Source organism: Balaenoptera ricei, chromosome 18, assembly GCF_028023285.1.
Source record: "Balaenoptera ricei isolate mBalRic1 chromosome 18, mBalRic1.hap2, whole genome shotgun sequence".
In the NCBI taxonomy this organism is placed as follows: Eukaryota; Metazoa; Chordata; class Mammalia; order Artiodactyla; family Balaenopteridae; genus Balaenoptera; species Balaenoptera ricei.
In genome coordinates this window covers 11,606,147-11,618,747 of record NC_082656.1, presented here as the reverse complement: position 1 = coordinate 11,618,747, position 12,601 = coordinate 11,606,147, and the positions used below count along the sequence as shown (strand labels likewise).

The window sequence follows — 12,601 nt, the reverse complement described above, 5'->3', positions numbered from 1 at the left end:
TTTGCCAAAGTAGGCATTTTCTTTTTCATAAGCCCACTTACTTTTTATTTACCATTGTATCATTCATTATTTATATTGCTATTAAATTTCAAGTTATATGACTTTATATAAGCACTATCTGACATTCTTGAAAGTACCTTGAGCAAGATGTGTAAAAGTAAAAACACAGATAAAGAAAATAATTCTGCTCAAATAAATAATTTGGAAATATCCAACTGTCTCTCTTACAAGTAAGTGCTTTAGAGTAAGACTGCTTGAACTGGAATGCTGGCTCCATCGTATGCTACCTAGGTGACCTTGGGACATTAGACTTCCTATGTCTGCAAAATGAAGATGGTAACAGTACCTACCAGGTGAAGATTAATGAGCTAAGGCATGTAAAGTGCATAGAAAAGTGCCTGGCACACAGTGGGAGGTCAACAGTGATAGCTCTTGTAACTGCTACTTTGAATAGAACACACCTATATTTGATCTTACAAAATGTGACTCTGATATATTTAAACCAAAACAAAATCACTATAATAATCTTAGATGAGCACACATTCTTCTACACAGAAGACATGTACAGTAAGGAATTCAACAATACTTCACAGTAATAAAATTCTGCCACAATGCTAAGCAACATTTTTGTTATGTAGGAGGAAAACATAAATGACAAAAAGGTAATTAATCACAGAATAATTTGCAATATATTATTAATATTTAAAACTGAACTCTTCCACCTTTTTTTAAGTGAATAGCGAGGGATTAGGGAATAATCTAGGATGCTTTCTTTCCTAACTTGGAAAGAGCATGATCTGAATCCTTTGTGTACACAAAGCCTCATCATTAACACTTCAATTTAAGTTTGCTTCCTCTTATTTGGGTCAACAGCTTTATAGAAAGAAGAACTCAAAGAGGAAACTCAGGTTTAGTAACTTCCACAAACACTTAAAGAGAATATTCTGGAGGAACAGCTTTAAGCAAGAAAAAAGGACCTGGGTGGGGCTTTGCAGACTTGCTGAAGAAAAAGAGTTTTCAATATTCTCCCCTACTCTGTTACTCCTGGAGCAAACACCTACATTAAGGCAGTGGTTCTCACTCAATCTTTGGTGTAGATTGGAATCACCTGCAAGGCCTGTTTAAACCCAAACTGCTAGGGCCCCAGCCTGAGATGTTCAGCAGCTTTGGGTGTACCGACACAGTTTGCACTTCTAAAAGATTCTCAGGTGGCCTGATACTGCTTATCCAGGAAACACGTTTTGAGAAAAACTGTTTTAATGAAAGTACTTACTATTATTAAGTTGTAATAAAACAGCTAGGAAAGGAAGGACTACCTGAAGTCACAGAATAATCATCATAATAATGAGTTAGCTCTGAAGTTCAGAGAATATAGACAGAACTTCTTTTTTAGATCCATTATTTCATTCATTCTTTCTAATCTCCAGGATCATGTTTGATGAAGCTTCTCAGCTAAAGTAATCCTCTCTACCAAGGAAAGGTAAATAAGAATGGTAAAAGAGAACCTATGAAGAGGAGAAAAATCTAGATATAATTACTACTATTTTTGCACCTGAATTCTGAGTGAAGCATGAATATTTATTTTTACTTAAGATTAACTGAGTAAAATTATTTTAGAAAAATTCTAGATTTATAGAGGTTCACATCATAGTTATACTATTGGATCATAATATACTATTATCTAATTGAAGTCAGAAACATTTTCCCTAGTTTAAGATTTTTTTTGCATATTTTACAGGTTTCTGTATAATAATTTAGAGGCTTCAGAATTGCAAAAGTACTGTTCTTGGTGATTAAATTAAACATCAAATAGAAACTGATTAATCTACACAACTAATTACATGTGTGTAGGTAAATGTGTATTAATTACCTTTACTTAAGGGTAATGGACAAAAACAGATATTTCTCAGTAAGTGAATCCCTATAATAAGACTTTTTGCAGCTATTTTCTTACAAAATGTTAACAGAACATTAAATGATGCTCTTATAAATCATTCTGCCATCATAATTTAAATATTCTAATAAAGGGCAAAAAATGTAACATTTTACACAGCAAGAGATCAAAGGTTTTAAATACAGGAAATTATTATCAAATAATACTGCCAGACTTCTCTATCAAGCAACAACAAAATATTCTAAGTGGAAAAGTTTCATCATCACTTTTTCATAGTGAAGAAAATGGACATATAGATTCCTCATAATGTATTTTAAAGTAAACATTGTGTAAAGTATGTTATCTTCATTCTTACACAATTTAAATTCTCAAAGGAAATGATATAAACATAAATTTTAGCTTTATACCCTCCCTCCTCTATCACCTGGCAGACAACCACCAATTACTAAAAAAATTTTTTTACAGATATATTGTGCCTATATTGTTATTTCAATTCTCATCTCAGATAAATACACAGTGTAAAACTATTTCTTCCCAATCCCAAGGCACATGAAAAATGTATGTTAACATGTTAAACATTTTTAAAAATCTTAATAAGGGAGAACTCTTTGACCTTATAGCTTATAAAAATAAATAAATTATTCTTTCTTTTGAATGTAATTTTCATTCTAAAAGTGGAAAGAACCTATAGCTACCAGAAATAAAACAAAGTCCTTTGGCAAATTATTTTCTAAAACAACTAGCGTATTTCACTCAATTTAGGGAAAACACCAAGTACTAATTTTTCCTTTAGAAGTTTTCATTTATTCAAAAAACATTCACTTAGTCTAAGACATTTTGTGCAGAGAAATAATACAAAGGTAGACTTGATGGGGAATTTGCCCTACATAGTCTAGTGTGAGGGTTATAATTTTAATAATCTGTTTATAACTTCTTAATATTTTAGAACATTCTTGGGACCTAAATATAGAGTTTGTCAACTCTAGGCTGAAATGCATTCTCTTAAGCTACTCATTCCTCTCTCCCCACTTTATTCTTTTTCATTCTCTTCAGTCACACTAACTATGCTTATGATGCTATTTTGACTTTGGCTATTTTTCTTCATAGTAAGTGCAAATTCTTTTAAGAAAGAGAATTACTGATTTCCATGAACAAAATTATGGTTGTGACTTGGGAAATTTATCAACCACTCTAACAAAATGAGCAATGATAGGAAAACTGAACATTCAAAGGACATAATAATGCTTTAGATGAATTTCTATAGCTCCAGTGCCTGGATTAAAACAATATGACTTAAAACACAGGAGTTTAGTTTAAAAAACACAATCATATTTTGGTTTTTACCTATATTAAGGAAACCTCATGTAGAGGGATTTACAGATTCTAAGTAATTTGTATGAATAAAACTATAAATAACCCATTAGAGAAAAAATATATAAAAATCCATGGCTGCAACTACTATCATATATATACACATACATGAAAATTAAAGACACTATAGGAAACTGGAAGAGAATATTAACCTATAAAATAATCAAATGGAAATTCTAGTACTTACACAAAAATTGAAATTAAGAATGCAGAAGATTAAAAACAGTTAAAAAGAGAATTAGTAAAGTGGACTAAGGTTAAAAAGAAATACTAGAATAATGGAGAGAGAGAAATAGATAGATAGATGAGAAATACAGAAAATATCTAATATATGTGTAATTCAAATCCCAGGGAAAGAATAGAACGATTCTGAAGCAATATTAGAAGAGGTAATGGCTAAGAATTTCCCAGCCACTGATGAAAGTCATCAAATTTCAGATTTGAGAAGCTCTATAAATCCCAAGCTGGATAAATATAAAGAAAAATCAAAGAGCCTGAGTATATCATAGTAAAACTGCTAAACACCAAAGATAAAGAAAAATCTTAAAAACAGGTAGCAGTAATGGAAAAGGCTGGGGAAGAGCAGAGAGATAGCAATAAGACAGGAAATTACATTTCTAAAAAAAAAAAACAAGGCAAAAAGGGAAAGAAAGCACAGAAAGAAATGAAAGATACAGAATAATATCTTTAAAGCATTAAAAGGAAATAGCTTCCAACCTAGACTCTACTTTGGTTCAAAATATCCCTCAAAAATAGAGGTGAATTTCAAAGATTTTTAGTTAAATAAGAACTGAGGGAATTCATGAGTGTCAGGCCTGCACTAAATGAAATACTAAAGGGGGTGTTTTTAAAAAGAAAGAAAATGATAGCACATGGAAGTCAGACATTCAAAAAGGAATGATGAGCAAAAATAAATGATAAACATTTGGATAAATCTAAATATGTTGACCAATAAAATAGTAATTATATTCTCTTGTTGCATTTACAATTTTATATGCGCACACACACATGCGTACACATATGTATAAGTGTGTTTGCAAAATTTGGAGTAAATGAAGCTATACTGAGATCCATACATTGTCTGGGAAGAGGACTTATATAAATCAGGAATTAATGTTGCAATCTAGAAGATGATCACTTAAAACACTGTTTCTCAGAGTGTATTCTTAGAGCCAGCACACCAAGATCACTTCATGTAATGGTTAATTTTATGTGTCAACTTGACTGGACCACAGGGTGCCCCGACGTTTGATTAAATATTCTGGGTGTGTCTGTTAGGATGTTTCTGGATGAGATTACAATTTGAATGGGTAGACTGAATAAAGCAGACTGTCCTCCCTAATGTGTGTGTGTGTTCATCCATTCAATTGAAGACGTGAATAGAACAAAAGGCTAGATAAGAGAAAACCCCTTCTACCTGATAGTTGGTCTTTGCTGGCCTTCAGACTCAACTGAAACATCAGCTCTTCTGGGGTCTTGAGCCTGCCAGCTTCCACACTGGAACTTACACCATCAACTTTCCTGATTCTCAGGCCTTTAGTCTTGAACTAGAACTACATATTGGCTCAGCAATGTGTTTTAACAGGCCTCCCATGTAACTCTGTTGCATACTAATGTTTAAGATCCACTGCACTAAGGAAAAGATAATAAGGTATAAACTTCAACCTAACAGTTTCTTGTTACTTCTCTCTAGTGAATGTTTCTTAATGGCAATATGAATAAAATTGATTAATCACTGCCAAGACTTGGAAGCAAGGAAGGAAAGCAGAAACAAGCTCATAATAAGCATCAAGAATAAAAAGGAGGGGGCTTCCCTGGTGGCACAGTGGTTAAGAATCTGCCTGCCAATGCAGGGGACACGGGTTTGAACCCTGGTCCGGGAAGATCCCACATGCTGCGGAGCAACTAAGCCCGTGCGCCACAACTACTAAGCCTGTGCTCTGGAGCCCGCGAGCCACAACTACTGAAGCCCGTGTGCCTAGAGCCCACGCTCCTCAACAAGAGAAGTCACCACAATAAGAAGCATGTGCAACGCAACGAAGAGTAGCCCCCACTCGCTGCAAATAGAGAAAGCCCACATGTAGCAATGAAGACCCAATGCAGCCAAAAATAAGTAAATAAAATAAATAAATTTATTTAAAAAAAAAAGAATAAAAAGGAGGGACTATCTTACAGATTATATGAATGTTAAAATAATAATAAGAGAATATTATGAACTATATTATGCCAACAGAATCTACCAAAATTTACACAGGACAAAAATTGAAAATCTGGGGAGACCTGTAACATTTTAACTTAAAAACTTTCCCCAAAAAGGAAATCCAGGATCAGATGTCTTTGCTTGTGAACTCTACCAAATATTTTAGAAAACAAAGAAAAACAAATAAAAAATACCAATCTTACATTAGCTCTTCAAAAGGTAAAACAGATTTTACATCACAAAGAAATTGGATTTCTTTCAGGAATTAAAGGTTTGTTTAGCATTTTTAAAATTAAAAGTCAATATCATAGATCATGTTAGCAGAAAAAGGAGGAAAACCACATGGTCATCTCCATGACTTCCTCTCTCTTTAGAGATAAAATTCTATACCCATAATGATGGTAACTTGGTTAATTGTAAACACAAGAGAATTCTTATATTTGATAAAAAGTATCTTTATTAAATAGACAGGAGACATCATAATTAATGATGAAATGTTCAAAGCTTTTCATTTGAGATGAAGAAAAGAATGCCTTTTCTAACCACTTCTATAGAAAACTGTATTGGAGGTACTAGGTGATACTATAAGTCAGGAAAAAGAAATAAAAAGGTGTAAGTATTTGTGTAATGGGGGATAAAACTGCCAACATTCACAGATCAAATGACTGTCCATACATGCTTAGTTAGAAAGAATTATAGATAAATTAGGAAACATAAGTACTTAAAGGTTTCATGATATTAGCCTAATATATTGCAATGAATTATATATACCAGCAAACAATAAAAAAGGAAATTTATAAAATAAAAAAAATTTACAACATTAAAAAGTATCAAATTCCACTTTTCACCTTGAAGGGTTTAAGATGGTCTACAATTACCTCCCATGCTAACAACTAGAAAATTTTACAAAATGCAGAGAACAACTATTTTCATACAAAATGTGGGGTACAAAATCCCGAGGAAAGAGAAACAAATGAGGTGAGTCCCAACATCACCCAGATTTCCTACATGGAGGTATTTTCCATATTAGGGCAGATACAGAATCCAGCAACCTTTCTCAGTTGACAAGATTAAGACTGTAGTTCAAGGAGGCAAAGGTGAATAGAATTTGGAGGGCATAGTACGCAAGAGGAAGGTGTATGGAGAGCACAGTAATCTTTGGCTGAGTAACAATCTAGGTAATGTGATGCCTGAAAGCTCCCAAGGTTAGAGTAGAACAACTTCTGAGGAAAGAACAATTATGGAGGAGTCATAACAGGCATCTTCTACATCTCACACAGGTCTAGAATTGTCTGCGTTCCATCTGGCCAAAAAGGAGGGACCTCCTTAGATACACTGAGCGTTCAGGAGAAATCCAGCATACTTTCTAAGTGGCAAAATTAGCCCAAGAATAAAGGCCACCCTAGATCTGCCTTAAAAGATCTTAAAAATGCTTCATGAGGAAGAATGGTCTTTCGAACAAATGGTGCTGCAACAAATGGACATTCACAGGAAAAAATATAAACCTGGACATAAACCTCACACCTTACATAAAAATTAGCTCAAAATGGGACCCCGACTTAAAACTAAAACTACTACTTAAAACCACAGAACTTTATAGAAGACACAGGAGAAAATCTTCAGTACTTAAGGTGAGGTGAAGAGTTCTTAGACATGACATCATGATAAGCTAGACTACAATAAAAATGTAAAGTTTCCTCTGCCAAAGACTTTATTAAGAGGACGAAACACACGAGCTACAGTCTGGGAGCAAATACTTGGAAACAACATTTTTGAAAAAGGACTTCTACTTAGAATACTGAATTCTTAAGGCTCAAAAGTGAAAAAGCAATCTAATTATAAAATGAGCAGAAGATATAAACAGACATTTCGCTGAAGAGAACACACTAATGGAAAATAAGCACACAAAAAGATGTTCAGAATCATCCATTAGGAAAATACAAATTAAGACCACAATGAGATATCACTACATACCTACCAGAATGGCCTTAAAAAAAAAAAAAAAAAAAAAAAGACAACGCTGAATGCTGGTAAAAATGAAGAGAAACTGGACTATTCATACATTGCTGGTGGGAGTTTTTTATAACACTAAATAGGTACTTACCATATTAGCCCAGTAATCTCACTCTGGGCACTTATCCCAGAGAAATGAAAATGTATGTTCACATAAAAACAAATGTTTATTGTAGCTTTTTTAGTACTAGCCAAAAATGGAAAAAACCCGAATGTCTTTTAGTGGGTGAATGGTTAAACAAACTGTTGTACATCCATACCATGAAATAATACTCAGAAATACAAAAGGACCCATTAATACACACAACACTTGGATGGATCTCATGGCATTATACTGAGAAAGGTCAATATCCAAAGTCCCTCTGAAACACTTAGAAGTCAAAGAAGAAATCATAGAGAAACTTAGAAAAAATATTGTATGAAAATTAAAACAACATTAAATTTCTGAAATACAGCTAAAACAGTGCTTAGTGGAAAAGTTATGGCTTTAAATGCTTGTAACAGAAACGGAGAAATCTAAAATCAAAGATCTAAGCAAGGGATTGGCAAATGTTTTCTGTAAAGGGTAAGATACTAAATATTTTAAGATTTTAGGGCATACTATCTCTGTTGCAACTACTTAACTGCCATTGTAATGTGAAAGCAGTCACAGGCAATATATAAACAAACGATGTGACTGTATTGCAATAAAAGTTTATTTACACAAAGTTTATACATAAAGTTTATGATGGCAGGCAGATTTGGTCCCTGGGCTGTAGTTTATAGACTCCTGATCTAAGTTTCCACCCTAAAAATCTAGAAAGAGAAAAGTAAGTAAACCTGAAATAACTAAAAGGAAATAAAAAGAGGGGAATTTGATGTAATAGAGACAGAAAAAAAATTAATGAATTTAATGCCTAATTTCTGGGGGGAAAATTATAATATTGAAACGTCAATAGGTACTCTAATAATGCTAAAATGAGAAAAGGCATAAGTTACAAAATCAGGAATGAAAGAGGAAACATCATTAGAGATCCTACAAGTGTTTTAAAATAATAATATAATAATAAAATTATGAAAAACTTTATGGCAATAAATCCAATAACTTAGATAAAATGACTAAATTCCTAGAAGTCACAAATGACCAAAACTGATGCAAAAAGAAAACAGAAAATCTGAATAGTCACTTATCCAATGAAAGAATTTAATTTGTAAAACCTCCCCAGTAAAAAAAAATTCCAGGCAGAGATGGCTCCACTGGTGAAATCTCAAAGCTACAAGAATAAATAACACTAAAGCTACAAGTGACATTATCTTTCACATAGAAAATAATAAAGAAATTACAGATAATATTGAGTTGAGAAAAGTCTAAACAATCTAACAAAGACTACTAAATTTAAGTGGATTAAGCAAAATTGCAAGACGTAAAATCAGTGTACAAATGTCAATTGTCTTTCTATATACTACCAACACATAAAATCTTCTTTCTTTTTTGTTTTCAGTCTTATTGAGATATAATTAACAAGGCAATCATCAATTTGCTCGCTGTTAAGAAAGTTTACTTGCATTTTCTATCATTTTATATAAGTGGCAACATAGTATTTATCCTTTTTTGTTTGGCTTCTAACTCAAAATTGGAAATTTAAAGTAAAAATTTTAATTTAGAATATCATCAAAGACATGAAAAACCAATAAAAAAAAAAGACAAAACTAACTACAAGACCTTTACAATGAAAGCTATAACAAGTTGCTCAGAGAAATTAAAAACCTCAATGAATGGAGTTACAGACAATGTTTGTATATTAGAAGACAATATTATTAAGATATCAATTCTCCCTAAATTTAAATAAATATTCAACACAATCCTAATTAACATTTCAACAGGATTTTTTTTTTTAGAAATTGGCAAGCCAATTCTAAAACATATAAGAAAATGCAACCAATCTAGAAAAGTCAAAGCAACGGTAAAAAGAACAGAGTTAGAGGACTTATACTACCTGATTTCAGGATATTCTATAAGCTATAGTAATAAAGTGGGGTACTGGCATAAGGACGGCCATACAGATCATGAAGTAGCATGGAGTCCTGCAATAGGTTCACACAGAGACAGCCAACTGATTTTATACCAATGTGCCAAGGTAATTCAGTGGTGCTGAAACATTGATATACATATGGATAAAAGCAAAACTGAATCTTTACCTCACCACACACACACAAAAATTAAGTGAAAACGGATCATAGACCTAATCATAAAAGCTAAAACTACAAAACTTTTAGAAGAAAATATACGAGAATATCTTCATGACTTTTGCCTAGGTAAAGATTTCTTAAGATACAAAGGCACAAACCATAAAAGAAAAGATTTTTTGAAACGATGGACTTGGTCAAAATTAGAAACTTCCTGTTCTAAATAATTTTAACAAAATGAAAATATCAGCCACAGAATGGAATATCTGACACAGGACATATAATCAGAATACATAAAGAATGGTGACATTTCACAAGAAAACAACCCTACTTTTTAAAAAAAATAGCAAAAGATTTCAACGGCCCATTAACGTATCAGAAAAAAAAAAAAAACCTCATCACCTTTAATCATTAGGAAAGTGGAAAATAAATCCAAATGAGATATGATTACCCAGCAAAGTCTTAAATTATAAAGTCTTAAAAAGACTGAGAATGCCAAGTGTTGACAAGAATATGGAACAAATGGAACTTTTATACACTGTTGAAAGGAATATAAAATGATACAACTGCTTTGCAAAACAGCTCAGTAGTTTCTTATAAATATAAGCCTATACTTCCTATTCAACCAGTTATTTTACTCCTATTTACCCAAGATCATATGTCTACAATACACTTGTATTCAAATGTCCATAGAATCTTTATTTATAATAGCCCCAATCTGGAAAAAACCCAGATGTCTATCAATAAGTGAAGAGATAAATAAATAGTGGGATAGCCATATAACAGAATAATACTCAAGAATAAAAAGGAATGGACTACTCATAAACAAAAAGACATGAATGAATCTCAAAATCTGAGTGAAAGAAGGTAGGCACCAGAAAGTGTATTCTATATGATTCCATCTATGTGAAATCCTAGAAAAGACAAATTTAAATTATGATATCAAAAAGCATATAAATGTTTGCCTGGGGAAGGATGGGGTAAATTATAAATGGGGCACAGGGAACTATATGGAGTGATAAATATATTCTACATCTTCATCGTGGTAGTGGTTGTATGGGCATATAAACTGTTCAAAACTCGTTAAAATGTACACTCAAATTGAGTATTTTTAAATTGAGTTTAAACAACATAAACAAATGATCTCAATAAATTTATTTTGGAAACTAGAGAAACGAAGATACAAACACAAAATATTTAAATTATAAGAATATATCATATAAGAAACATATAAGACTTCTACATAAAAATCTAAAAATCATTACTGGAAAAAATTTTTTAAAAACTAAAGAAATGGAAGGAATAGAAGCTGTTCATAGTTTGGAAGTCACAATATTGAAAGACATCTATAGATGAAATATAACTTCCGTTGCAATAGATCTATAAATTCCATTCCTTGCTAAAATCCCAGCAAGTTGTTTTCAATATGGATACTGATAAATTGATTCTAAAATTTAAATGGAAATGCAAAGTATCAAGAATAGCTTAGGCTTCCTTAGAAAAAAAAAAAAAGGACAGGATGGGAAGACATTACTTATCCAGATACTGATCCTTATTAAACCTAAAGCTAATTATGACAGTATGTCACAAGGATAGACAAACAGACAAATTGGGTAGAATCGAGTGCCAAAGCAGAATCTAGTATACAGGAACACTTGATGTGTGACAAAAGGGGCAGAGCATGGGAGATAGGAGAGTTTCTCAAATAAATGATACTGGGTCATCTTGACATCCATAGTACTCCTACCTCATAAAATTCACAAAACTCAATTCCAGATGAACTATGTATCTAAACGTAAAAAGCACAAATAAAGCAGCCAGAGGATGAGATGGGGAAAATGTAGGCAAAGATTTCATCTATAACACAAAAAGCACTAAAAAACAAAAACTCGATAAATTGAGGTTCATTAAAATTTACAACTTCTGTTGATCAAAACATATCACATAGATAATAAGAAAAGCCACAGAATGGGAGAAGATATATATACAACATATAATCATCAAAGGGCTCATTTTCAAAATGCATAAAGAGAAGAGCCTTTACAAATTAAGAAGACAAACAACTCAACGTTTTAAAATGAGTAAGAGATTTCAACAGGGGAATCACAAAAGAGGAAAACCAAAAGACCAATAAATATATAAGAAGGTGCTCGACCTTGTTAACTATCAGGAAAATACAAACTAAAAATACAATGAAATACTACTATACTTCTACTAAAATGGCTAAAATGTAAAAGTGACAATACTAAGTACTGTTAAAGATATAAAAAATTAGGCACTCTCATACGCTGCTAATGAGTTAGTAAACTTGCATTAACCACTTTGGAAAACATTTGGCATTATCTAGTAAAATTGAACATACACAAACACTATGAATCAGCAATTGCATTCAGTTATTTATCCAACAGATATGCATACAAATGTGTAGTATACCCAAGAGTAATGTACAAGCAGCACTGTTATGTAAAAAAGGAGCATTATTTGCAATAGTCCCAAACTGGAAAATTCCAAATGCCCATCATCAGTAAAATAGATTAATAAATTGTAGTGTACAACCACTAAGGAATGAACATGAACAAAACTATTGCTACAGGCAATACAGATAAATCTCATAAACATAATGTTGAAAAAAAGTAGCCAGAGACAAAAAGAATACATACTGTGCAACTCCACTCATATAAAATTCAAAAAAGACAAAACTAATCTAGTATTAAGTCAGAGTGATGAATTTGAAGAGGAGCAAGAATAGTGGCAAAAAAAGGAGCAAAAGGTGGGGGCTTTGTGGTACCTGTAACATTCTATTTCTTGCCTTGAGTGATAGTAACATAACATCGTTCTTTCATTGAGTTTTTACACTTCAATTAAAAATGGGAATACACACACATACTGTGTGTATGTATATGTGCAATTTAACTCCAAGCATTTTGGTCAAACTCTTCTAGGAATTCTCTCTGATA

At 32.3% G+C, this 12,601-nt stretch overlaps 1 protein-coding gene across 8 annotated transcripts in view; it reads right to left on the bottom strand.

Moving 5' to 3' along the window:
* The window catches only part of NBEA (neurobeachin), a 612,623-nt gene that overhangs the window by 374,688 nt on the left and 225,334 nt on the right, over positions 1-12,601 (bottom strand). The window lies entirely within an intron of this gene.